This window comes from Salvelinus alpinus, chromosome 2 (genome assembly GCF_045679555.1).
Source record: "Salvelinus alpinus chromosome 2, SLU_Salpinus.1, whole genome shotgun sequence".
NCBI classification, from domain to species: domain Eukaryota; kingdom Metazoa; phylum Chordata; class Actinopteri; order Salmoniformes; family Salmonidae; genus Salvelinus; species Salvelinus alpinus.
In genome coordinates this window covers 99,103,188-99,116,507 of record NC_092087.1, presented here as the reverse complement: position 1 = coordinate 99,116,507, position 13,320 = coordinate 99,103,188, and the positions used below count along the sequence as shown (strand labels likewise).

Sequence of the window (13,320 nt, the reverse complement as noted above, 5' to 3'; positions counted from 1 at the left end):
CTCGGGGGCGATTACAGAGCTAACATCTGACCTGGAGTCAGGACATAACATTATAAAACATGAACTAGGGGGCGATTACAGAGCTAACATCTGATCTGGAGTCAGGACATAACATTATAAAACATGAACTAGGGGGGCCATTACAGAGCTAACATCTGATCTGGAGTCAGGACATAACATTATAAAACATGAACTAGGGGGGCGATTACAGAGCTAACATCTGATCTGGAGTCAGGACATAACATTATAAAACATGAACTAGGGGGGCGATTACAGAGCTAACATCTGATCTGGAGTCAGGACATAACATTATAAAACATGAACTAGGGGGGCGATTACAGAGCTAACATCTGATCTGGAGTCAGGACATAACATTATAAAACATGAACTAGAGGGGCGATTACAGAGCTAACATCTGATCTGGAGTCAGGACATAACATTATAAAATGAACTCTGGGGCGATTACAGAGCTAACATCTGATCTGGAGTCAGGACATAACATTATAAAACATGAACTAGGGAGGCGATTACAGAGCTAACATCTGATCTGGAGTCAGGACATAACATTATAAAACATGAACTAGAGGGGCGATTACAGAGCTAACATCTGATCTGGAGTCAGGACATAACATTATAAAGCATGAACTAGGGGGGCGATTACAGAGCTAACATCTGATCTGGAGTCAGGACATAACATTATAAAACATGAACTAGGGGGGCGATTACAGAGCTAACATCTGATCTGGAGTCAGGACATAACATTATAAAACATGAACTAGGGGGGCGATTACAGAGCTAACATCTGATCTGGAGTCAGGACATAACATTATAAAACATGAACTAGGGGACGATTACAGAGCTAACATCTGATCTGGAGTCAGGACATAACATTATAAAACATGAACTAGGGGGCGATTACAGAGCTAACATCCGATCTGGAGTCAGGACATAACATTATAAAACATGAACTAGGGGGTGATTACAGAGCTAACATCTGATCTGGAGTCAGAAAATAAACCATCCCGTGGACAGATGAAGCTATAGAGAAACGTGATGTTATTAAGTCATAAGAAGAGTTGTCCGACCCCTCAACAAAACAACTTCTCTCTATAGCTTGTAAACACGGCTGACTGTAAAACAGCAGAGGACACAGACACACGGCTGACTTTAAAACAGCAGAGGACACAGACACACGGCTGACTTTAAAACAGCAGAGGACACAGACACACGGCTGACTTTAAAACAGCAGAGGACACAGACACACGGCTGACTGTAAAACAGCAGAGGGCAAAGGGCACAGACACACGGCTGACTTTAAAACAGCAGAGGGCAAAGGGCACAGACACACGGCTGACTTTAAAACAGCAGAGGGCAAAGGGCACAGACACACGGCTGACTTTAAAACAGCAGAGGACACAGACACACGGCTGACTTTAAAACAGCAGAGGACACAGACACACGGCTGACTGTAAAACAGCAGAGGACACAGACACACGGCTGACTTTAAAACAGCAGAGGACACAGACACACGGCTGACTTTAAAACAGCAGAGGACACAGACACACGGCTGACTTTAAAACAGCAGAGGGCAAAGGGCAAAGACACACGGCTGACTTTAAAAACAGCAGAGGGCAAAGGGCACATGGCTGACTTTAAAACAGCAGAGGGCAAAGGGCAAAGACACACGGCTGACTTTAAAACAGCAGAGGGCAAAGGGCACACGGTTGAGTGAGTGATGTCAGACATTAGCAGTGAGTCATTATTAGACAGCGAGGCCATAGCTCCTTTGATATCTTCTAATCCCTACATAATCCCCATCATACAGATTAACTAACCACACACACACACACACACACACACACACACACATTACACACACACACAGTGTGGACGTGTCGTGTTATACTGGGTTTCAGCTTGACACAGAGGACAGTGTGATGACATGGATGACAATGAGGGGTCACACGCATGTCAGGAGGGTATTATAGACACACGAACTAGAGAGCCAACAGACTTCAATACATCAACTATCAACACAGTAATAACCAGATGTAAAGCAGATGTAAAGCAGGGTAACAGTGTGTCCCAGAGTTCCTCCCCACAGCATCATCCCTCCTTCTTGTTCCTCCCAAACAACTTAAAGCTAGACTTCTTCTTCTTCTCTTTCTTTGTGTCTGAAAGAGAGAGAAGGATGGGAGAGTAGAGGTAGAGAGAGAGAGTAGAGGTGGAGAGAGAGAGTAGAGGTAGAGAGAGAGAGAGAGTAGAGGTAGAGGTGGAGAGAGAGAGTAGAGGTAGAGAGAGAGAGAGAGTAGAGGTAGAGAGAGAGAGTAGAGGTAGAGAGATAGAGAGTAGAGGTAGAGAGAGCGAGGTAGAGAGAGAGAGAGTAGAGGTAGAGAGAGAGAGAGTAGAGGTAGAGAGAGAGAGTAGAGGTAGAGAGATAGAGAGTAGAGGTAGAGAGAGCGAGGTAGAGAGAGAGAGAGTAGAGGTAGAGAGATAGAGAGTAGAGGTAGAGAGATAGAGAGTAGAGGTAGAGAGAGAGAGTAGAGGTAGAGAGAGAGAGTAGAGGTAGAGAGAGAGAATGGGATGAAAGAGTAGAAGTGAGAGAAGTTACAATAAAGAACCATAACAACTAAAAGAGAGATTACAATAAGAACAACAATAGTGATAAAACCTACAGCCTGCATTTCATAGAATGACTTGGTGTTTGTGTACTATGAGCTACCAGGGAGGAGATGTCTCTGGTGTGGACGGCTAATGGGAGGATCGTTGTCTTTGGGGCCAAACCCTGGTTTCTATACAATTAGAACAATCTGGCTGGGGGGGTTAACTCTTTCTCACATACAAAACATCACATTTGACAACATTCCATACATCTGTTGTTTGTCATGAACATTTTCAGGAGGATGTACTTTGCTATGAAGAGCTGTAACCCAAATCTGCTGGTGGGTTCTCAGTGATCACCTCCGGTTGACCAGCTCCATTATTACAAATATTTAACCCATAACAAGGTTTGATTGTTTTTGAAGAAACCTAAAAAAAAATGTAAGTCTCTCCTCTGGTTAGAAATTTTCCAGGACCAATTATTTATTTATTTTTACCTTTATTTAACTTGGCAAGTCAGTTAAGAACAAATTCTTATTTACAATGACGGCCTAGGAACAGTGGGTTAAACTGCCTTGTTCAGGGGCAGAACAGATTTTTACCTTGACAGACAAAAATAAAAGAAAGGTTACAATAAGAACCATGACAATCTGTAGTCAGTGTGCTGTTCACGACACATGACAACACGCTGCTGTGAACTTTGAACTGGGACACTGTACTAGTAGAGAACTGAACTACGAGCCAGATAGGTCGAGTCTAAGTCAAGGAGAGAGACACAAGCCTGTTGGTCTGGGACTAGCTCCACCAAGCCTGTTGGTCTGGGACTAGCTCCACCAAGCCCGTTGGTCTGGGACTAGCTCCACCAAGCCTGTTGGTCTGGGACTAGCTCCACCAAGCCTGTTGGTCTGGGACTAGCTCCACCAAGCCCGATGGTCTGGGACTAGCTCCACCAAGCCCGTTGGTCTGGGACTAGCTCCACCAAGCCCGTTGGTCTGGGACTAGCTCCACCAAGCCCGTTGGTCTGGGACTAGCTCCACCAAGCCCGTTGGTCGGGGACTAGCTCCACCAAGCCCGTTGGTCTGGGACTAGCTCCACCAAGCCCGTTGGTCTGGGACTAGCTCCACCAAGCCCGTTGGTCTGGGACTAGCTCCACCAAGCCCGTTGGTCTGGGACTAGCTCCACCAAGCCCGTTGGTCGGGGACTAGCTCCACCAAGCCCGTTGGTCGGGGACTAGCTCCACCAAGCCCGTTGGTCTGGGACTAGCTCCACCAAGCCCGCTGGTCTGGGACTAGCTCCACCAAGCCTGCTGGTCTGGGACTAGCTCCACCAAGCCTGCTGGTCTGGGACTAGCTCCACCAAGCCTGCTGGTCTGGGACTAGCTCCACCAAGCCTGTTGGTCTGGGACTAGCTCCACCAAGCCCGTTGGTCTGGGACTAGCTCCACCAAGCCCGCTGGTCTGGGACTAGCTCCACCAAGCCCGTTGGTCTGGGACTAGCTCCACCAAGCCTGCTGGTCTGGGACTAGCTCCACCAAGCCTGCTGGTCTGGGACTAGCTCCACCAAGCCTGTTGGTCTGGGACTAGCTCCACCAAGCCTGTTGGTCTGGGACTAGCTCCACCAAGCCTGTTGGTCTGGGACTAGCTCCACCAAGCCTGTTGGTCTGGGACTAGCTCCACCAAGCCTGCTGGTCTGGGACTAGCTCCACCAAGCCTGCTGGTCTGGGACTAGCTCCACCAAGCCTGTTGGTCTGGGACTAGCTCCACCAAGCCTGCTGGTCTGGGACTAGCTCCACCAAGCCTGCTGGTCTGGGACTAGCTCCACCAAGCCTGCTGGTCTGGGACTAGCTCCACCAAGCCTGTTGGTCTGGGACTAGCTCCACCAAGCCTGTTGGTCTGGGACTAGCTCCACCAAGCCTGTTGGTCTGGGACTAGCTCCACCAAGCCTGTTGGTCGGGGACTAGCTCCACCAAGCCTGTTGGTCGGGGACTAGCTCCACCAAGCCTGTTGGTCGGGGACTAGCTCCACCAAGCCTGTTGGTCTGGGACTAGCTCCACCAAGCCTGTTGGTCTGGGACTAGCTCCACCAAGCCTGTTGGTCTGGGACTAGCTCCACCAAGCCTGCTGGTCTGGGACTAGCTCCACCAAGCCTGCTGGTCTGGGACTAGCTCCACCAAGCCTGATGGTCTGGGACTAGCTCCACCAAGCCTGTTGGCCTGGGACTAGCTCCACCAAGCCTGTTGGTCTGGGACTAGCTCCACCAAGCCTGTTGGTCGGGGACTAGCTCCACCAAGCCCGTTGGTCTGGGACTAGCTCCACCAAGCCCGTTGGTCTGGGACTAGCTCCACCAAGCCCGTTGGTCTGGGACTAGCTCCACCAAGCCCGTTGGTCGGGGACTAGCTCCACCAAGCCCGTTGGTCTGGGACTAGCTCCACCAAGCCCGTTGGTCTGGGACTAGCTCCACCAAGCCCCTTGGTCTGGGACTAGCTCCACCAAGCCCGTTGGTCTGGGACTAGCTCCACCAAGCCCGTTGGTCGGGGACTAGCTCCACCAAGCCCGTTGGTCTGGGACTAGCTCCACCAAGCCTGTTGGTCTGGGACTAGCTCCACCAAGCCTGTTGGTCTGGGACTAGCTCCACCAAGCCTGCTGGTCTGGGACTAGCTCCACCAAGCCTGTTGGTCTGGGACTAGCTCCACCAAGCCTGTTGGTCTGGGACTAGCTCCACCAAGCCTGTTGGTCTGGGACTAGCTCCACCAAGCCTGTTGGTCTGGGACTAGCTCCACCAAGCCTGTTGGTCTGGGACTAGCTCCACCAAGCCCGTTGGTCGGGGACTAGCTCCACCAAGCCCGTTGGTCGGGGACTAGCTCCACCAAGCCCGTTGGTCTGGGACTAGCTCCACCAAGCCTGTTGGTCTGGGACTAGCTCCACCAAGCCTGTTGGTCTGGGACTAGCTCCACCAAGCCTGTTGGTCGGGGACTAGCTCCACCAAGCCTGTTGGTCTGGGACTAGCTCCACCAAGCCTGTTGGTCTGGGACTAGCTCCACCAAGCCTGTTGGTCTGGGACTAGCTCCACCAAGCCTGCTGGTCTGGGACTAGCTCCACCAAGCCTGTTGGTCTGGGACTAGCTCCACCAAGCCTGTTGGTCTGGGACTAGCTCCACCAAGCCTGTTGGTCTGGGACTAGCTCCACCAAGCCTGCTGGTCGGGGACTAGCTCCACCAAGCCTGTTGGTCGGGGACTAGCTCCACCAAGCCTGTTGGTCGGGGACTAGCTCCACCAAGCCTGCTGGTCTGGGACTAGCTCCACCAAGCCTGTTGGTCGGGGACTAGCTCCACCAAGCCTGTTGGTCTGGGACTAGCTCCACCAAGCCTGTTGGTCGGGGACTAGCTCCACCAAGCCTGCTGGTCGGGGACTAGCTCCACCAAGCCTGTTGGTCTGGGACTAGCTCCACCAAGCCTGCTGGTCTGGGACTAGCTCCACCAAGCCTGTTGGTCTGGGACTAGCTCCACCAAGCCTGCTGGTCTGGGACTAGCTCCACCAAGCCTGTTGGTCTGGGACTAGCTCCACCAAGCCTGTTGGTCTGGGACTAGCTCCACCAAGCCTGTTGGTCTGGGACTAGCTCCACCAAGCCTGTTGGTCTGGGACTAGCTCCACCAAGCCTGCTGGTCTGGGACTAGCTCCACCAAGCCTGTTGGTCTGGGACTAGCTCCACCAAGCCTGCTGGTCTGGGACTAGCTCCACCAAGCCTGCTGGTCTGGGACTAGCTCCACCAAGCCTGTTGGTCTGGGACTAGCTCCACCAAGCCTGTTGGTCTGGGACTAGCTCCACCAAGCCTGTTGGTCTGGGACTAGCTCCACCAAGCCTGTTGGTCTGGGACTAGCTCCACCAAGCCTGTTGGTCGGGGACTAGCTCCACCAAGCCTGTTGGTCTGGGACTAGCTCCACCAAGCCTGTTGGTCGGGGACTAGCTCCACCAAGCCTGCTGGTCTGGGACTAGCTCCACCAAGCCTGATGGTCTGGGACTAGCTCCACCAAGCCTGTTGGTCTGGGACTAGCTCCACCAAGCCTGATGGTCTGGGACTAGCTCCACCAAGCCTGTTGGTCTGGGACTAGCTCCACCAAGCCTGTTGGTCTGGGACTAGCTCCACCAAGCCTGTTGGTCTGGGACTAGCTCCACCAAGCCTGTTGGTCTGGGACTAGCTCCACCAAGCCTGTTGGTCGGGGACTAGCTCCACCAAGCCTGTTGGTCTGGGACTAGCTCCACCAAGCCTGTTGGTCTGGGACTAGCTCCACCAAGCCTGTTGGTCTGGGACTAGCTCCACCAAGCCTGTTGGTCTGGGACTAGCTCCACCAAGCCTGTTGGTCTGGGACTAGCTCCACCAAGCCTGTTGGTCTGGGACTAGCTCCACCAAGCCTGTTGGTCTGGGACTAGCTCCACCAAGCCTGTTGGTCTGGGACTAGCTCCACCAAGCCTGTTGGTCTGGGACTAGCTCCTCCAAGCCTGTTGGTCTGGGACTAGCTCCTCCAAGCCTGTTGGTCTGGGACTAGCTCCACCAAGCCTGTTGGTCTGGGACTAGCTCCTCCAAGCCTGTTGGTCTGGGACTAGCTCCACCAAGCCTGTTGGTCGGGGACTAGCTCCAAGCCTGTTGGTCGGGGACTAGCTCCACCAAGCCTGTTGGTCTGGGACTAGCTCCTCCAAGCCTGTTGGTCTGGGACTAGCTCCTCCAAGCCTGTTGGTCTGGGACTAGCTCCACCAAGCCTGTTGGTCTGGGACTAGCTCCACCAAGCCTGTTGGTCTGGGACTAGCTCCACCAAGCCTGTTGGTCTGGGACTAGCTCCACCAAGCCTGTTGGTCTGGGACTAGCTCCACCAAGCCTGTTGGTCTGGGACTAGCTCCACCAAGCCTGTTGGTCTGGGACTAGCTCCTCCAAGCCTGTTGGTCTGGGACTAGCTCCACCAAGCCTGTTGGTCTGGGACTAGCTCCTCCAAGCCTGTTGGTCTGGGACTAGCTCCACCAAGCCTGTTGGTCTGGGACTAGCTCCACCAAGCCTGTTGGTCGGGGACTAGCTCCACAAAGCCTGTTGGTCTGGGACTAGCTCCACCAAGCCTGTTGGTCTGGGACTAGCTCCACCAAGCCTGTTGGTCTGGGACTAGCTCCTCCAAGCCTGTTGGTCTGGGACTAGCTCCTCCAAGCCTGTTGGTCTGGGACTAGCTCCACCAAGCCTGTTGGTCTGGGACTAGCTCCACCAAGCCTGTTGGTCTGGGACTAGCTCCACCAAGCCTGTTGGTCTGGGACTAGCTCCACCAAGCCTGTTGGTCTGGGACTAGCTCCAAGCCTGTTGTTCTGGGACTAGCTCCAAGCCTGTTGGTCTGGGACTAGCTCCACCAAGCCTGTTGGTCTGGGACTAGCTCCACCAAGCCTGTTGGTCTGGGACTAGCTCCACCAAGCCTGTTGGTCTGGGACTAGCTCCACCAAGCCTGTTGGTCTGGGACTAGCTCCACCAAGCCTGTTGGTCGGGGACTAGCTCCATGTCAAGCTGCGTGTAAAATCTGAGAAACATCAAGCTGCGTGTAGAATCACAGAGAAACATCAAGCTGCTTGTAGAACCACCGAGAAACATCAAGCTGCGTGTAGAACCACAGAGAAACGTCAAGCTGCGTGTAGAATCACAGAGTACCGTCAAGCTGCGTGTAGAATCACCGAGAAACGTCGAGCTGTGTGTAGAATCACAGAATCACCCCACTCTCTCTCTTATAGAAGAGAAACTGATCCTAGACCTGTCGTGTAGGGACTGACCTAGGGTTATAGAAGAGAAACTGATCCTAGACCTGTCGTGTAGGGACTGACCTAGGGTTATAGAAGAGAAACTGATCCTAGACCTGTCGTGTAGGGACTGACCTAGGGTTATAGAAGGGAAACTGATCCTAGACCTGTCGTGTAGGGACTGACCTAGGGTTATAGAAGAGAAACTGATCCTAGACCTGTCGTGTAGGGACTGACCTAGGGTTATAGAAGGGAAACTGATCCTAGACCTGTCGTGTAGGGACTGACCTAGGGTTATAGAAGGGAAACTGATCCTAGACCTGTCGTGTAGGGACTGACCTAGGGTTATAGAAGGGAAACTGATCCTAGACCTGTCGTGTAGGGACTGACCTAGGGTTATAGAAGAGAAACTGATCCTAGACCTGTTGTGTAGGGACTGACCTAGGGTTATAGAAGGGAAACTGATCCTAGACCTGTCGTGTAGGGACTGACCTAGGGTTATAGAAGAGAAACTGATCCTAGACCTGTTGTGTAGGGACTGACCTAGGGTTATAGAAGGGAAACTGATCCTAGACCTGTCGTGTAGGGACTGACCTAGGGTTTGATAAGGGTTATATAAGGGAAACTGATCCTAGATGTGTTGTGTAGGGACTGACCTAGGTTCTTCATCATCTTATTGAGCTGTTCATCTTCCTCATCCTCCCTGAAGAGAGATCAGACAGAGAAAATTAATGACACAGCATGACTAATCTACACACACACACCATCCCAGAGAGCCATTCCCATTAAGACAGCTTCTCCCCCTCTCTCTCACTTACCTGAATCTGTCATCCCCCCTCTCTCACTTACCTGAATCTGTCATCCCCCCGCTCTCTCGCACTTACCTAAATCTGTCATCCCCCCGCTCTCTCTCACTTACCTGAATCTGTCATCCCCCGCTCTCGCTTCCTTACCTGAATCTGTCATCCCCCCTCTCTCTCTCTCTCTTTCCTGAATCTGTCATCCCCCTCTCTTACCTGAATCTGTCATCCCCCCGCTCTCTCTCTCTCTCTCTCTTTCCTGAATCTGTCATCCCCCTGCTCTCTCTCTCTCTCGCTTACCTGAATCTGTCATCCCCCCGCTCTCTCTCTCTCTTACCTGAATCTGTCATCCCCCTCTCTCTCTCTTACCTCAATATGTCATCCCCCTCTCTCTCTCTTAATTGAATCTGCTGACCTGAATCTGTCATCCCCCCTCTCTCTCTCTCTCACCTGAATCTGTCATCCCCCCTCTCTCTCTCTCTTACCTCAATATGTCATCCCCCTCTCTCTCTCTTAATTGAATCTGCTGACCTGAATCTGTCATCCCCCCTCTCTCTCTCTCTTACCTGAATCTGTCATCCCCCCGCTCTCTCTCTCTTACCTGAATCTGTCATCCCCCTCTCTCTCTCTTACCTCAATATGTCATCCCCCTCTCTCTCTCTTAATTGAATCTGCTGACCTGAATCTGTCATCCCCCCTCTCTCTCTCTCTCACCTGAATCTGTCATCCCCCCTCTCTCTCTCTCTTACCTGAATCTGTCATCCCCCCTCTCTCTCTCTCTTACCTCAATATGTCATCCCCCTCTCTCTCTCTTAATTGAATCTGCTGACCTGAATCTGTCATCCCCCCTCTCTCTCTCTCTTACCTGAATCTGTCATCCCCCCGCTCTCTCTCTCTTATCTGAATCTGTCATCCCCCCCTCTCTCTCACCTGAATCTGTCATCCCCTCTCTCACCCCTACCTGCATCTGTCATCCCCCCTCTCTCTCTCACTTACCTGCATCTGTTATCCCCCCTCTCTTTCGCTCTCTCTTATCTGAATCTGTCATCCCCCCTCTCTCTCACCTGAATCTGTCATCCCCCCCTCTCTCTCACCTGAATCTGTCATCCCCCTCTCTCTCTCCTACCTGAGTCTGTCATCCCCTCTCTCTCTCCTACCTGAGTCTGTCATCCCCCCTCTCTCTCCTACCTGAGTCTGTCATCCCCACTCTCTCTCCTACCTGAGTCTGTCATCCCCTCTCTCTCTCCTACCTGAGTCTGTCATCATCCAGTCCTTCTATGATGGCGTTCCTGTCATTGACGATATCCACCAGCTTGACCATCAACTCCTCTTCTCTACGCCGGTCCCACGACGTCTTCAGCCGCTCTGCACATTAACACACCTCATGTTACATGTTACTCTCTCCTCACCAGGTTTGTCCCCAACACACCCCACTCTCTCTCCTCACCAGGTTTGTCCCCAACACACCCCCCACTCTCTCTCCTCACCAGGTTTGTCCCCAACACACCCCACTCTCTCTCCTCACCAGGTTTGTCCCCAACACACCCCACTCTCTCTCCTCACCAGGTTTGTCCCCAACACACCCCACTCTCTCTCCTCACCAGGTTTGTCCCCAACACACCCCACTCTCTCTCCTCACCAGGTTTGTCCCCAACACACACCCCACTCTCTCTCCTCACCAGGTTTGTCCCCAACACACCCCACTCTCTCTCCTCACCAGGTTTGTCCCCAACACCCCCCCCCTCTCTCTCTCCTCACCAGGTTTGTCCCCAACACACACCCCACTCTCTCTCCTCACCAGGTTTGTCCCCAACACACACCCCTCTCTCTCTCCTCACCAGGTTTGTCCCCAACACACACCCCCACTCTCTCTCCTCACCAGGTTTGTCCCCAACACACCCCCCTCTCTCTCCTCACCAGGTTTGTCCCCAACACCCCCCCCCCTCTCTCTCTCCTCACCAGGTTTGTCCCCAACACACACCCCACTCTCTCTCCTCACCAGGTTTGTCCCCAACACACACCCCCACTCTCTCTCCTCACCAGGTTTGTCCCCAACACACACCCCCCTCTCTCTCCTCACCAGGTTTGTCCCCAACACACACCCCACTCTCTCTCCTCACCAGGTTTGTCCCCAACACACCCCCCACTCTCTCTCCTTACCAGGTTTGTCCCCAACACACCCCCCACTCTCTCTCCTCACCAGGTTTGTCCCCAACACACACCCCACTCTCTCTCCTCACCAGGTTTGTCCCCAACACACACCCCACTCTCTCTCCTCACCAGGTTTGTCCCCAACACCCCCCACTCTCTCTCCTCACCAGGTTTGTCCCCAACACACCCCACTCTCTCTACTCACCAGGTTTGTCCATGAGTCTCCTCAGCTCCTGCTCTACACTGGGCTGCTGTTCCTCTAAGTCCTGTGTCTTCGCTCTGCACACACACACAGAACCACACCACACACACCCAGACATATACGCGCACACACAGAGATGTTAGAGGACAAGGAAATATCTGCTGTGTGTATTTTTGTGGTTCTGTGTGTGTGTGGTACGGTGTGTGTATGTCTGCGTGTGGTTCTGTGTGTGTGTGTTGTGTGTGTGTTGTGGTTCTGTGTGTGTGGTTCTGTGTGTGTGTGTGAGACTCACATGTAGACCAGCTCAGACTCTCTCCTCATGGACACCTGCTTGTTTCTGATGAGGTTGAACCATTCCACCATCAGGTCATCCATCACCACGTCCTCTTCTCCCTCTGAAACACACACACACACACACACACACACACACACACACACACACACACACACACACACACACACACACACGATTATCAACACAGTGGAATTTAAAAGCAGACTTCAAGATATTAAAGACATACTGACAGAGTTCAAGGTCATGAAACACTAGAGAAATATTAAGACACTATTTCCCCTACTCCCTCCCTCCCTCTCCCCGCCCTCCCTCCCTCCAGCCACCAGGGCTGTCTTTATTTCCTCCTACCGCCCGTCAATCCCACAGAGACAGGAAGCTATCAGAGACTTCATTAGAGCCAGAAGTGGTGGAAATTCACCAGTCTCTTTTTGGGTCACATCCCCTCAGGCGACACCGACCCCAATCTACACCTCTTCCCTCCTCACGCTCAACCTCCCCCTCTCCTTCCCTCCTCCACGCTCAACCTCCCCCTCTCTTTCCCTCCACGCTCAACCTCCCCCTCTCCTTCCCTCCTCACGCTCAATCTCCCCCTCTCCTTCCCTCCTCAAGCTCAATCTCCCCCTCTCCTTCCCTCCTCACGCTCAATCTCCCCCTCTCCTTCCCTCCTCACGCTCAATCTCCCCCTCTCTTTCCCTCCTCACGCTCAATCTCCCCCTCTCCTTCCCTCCTCACGCTCAATCTCCCCCTCTCCTTCCCTCCTCACGCTCAATCTCCCCCTCTCCTTCCCTCCTCACGCTCAATCTCCCCCTCTCCTTACGCTCAATCTCCCCCTCTCCTTACGCTCAATCTCCCCCTCTCCTTACGCTCAATCTCCCCCTCTCCTTACGCTCAATCTCCCCCTCTCCTTACGCTCAATCTCCCCCTCTCCTCCTCACGCTCAATCTCCCCCTCTTCATCCCTCCCTGCTCCCGTCTCCATCTCTCCCTCTGTGTGAGTCCTACCCTCTCCCGTCTCCCCCTCTCCCTCTGTGTGAGTCCTACCCTCTTCACAGGCACGTAGTTGTTTCTCCAGGTCCACTCCTTTCCTCTCCAACTCATTGACACTGTCCTCTATCTCCTGAAGCTCTCTGAGGATCTCTTCCTTCGGGATGTAGTCCGGTTTACCCTGCACACACACACACACACACACACACACACACACACACACACACACACACACACACACACACACACACACACACACACACACACACACACACACACACACACACACACACACACACACACACACACACACACACACACACACACACACACACACACACACACACACACACACACACACACACACACACACACACACACACACACATCAATCTAAACACACAGGTAGTAACATCCCTCATCGCGTCTCCATGTATTAACGTGTAAAACCTACTGGTTTAGGTGTCTTGGTGTCTGTGTTGGAGCCGGTAGCTGTCGTTGAGCTCTTCCCTGTCAGAACGCCTGCTAGAGG

The 13,320-nt window shown here is 52.9% G+C and overlaps 1 pseudogene; it reads right to left on the bottom strand.

Annotated features, from left to right (window-relative positions):
* Nucleotides 1–780: 780 nt before the first annotated feature.
* LOC139541971 (MICAL-like protein 2) overlaps nucleotides 781–13,320 on the bottom strand; it is a 37,714-nt pseudogene continuing 25,174 nt past the window's right edge.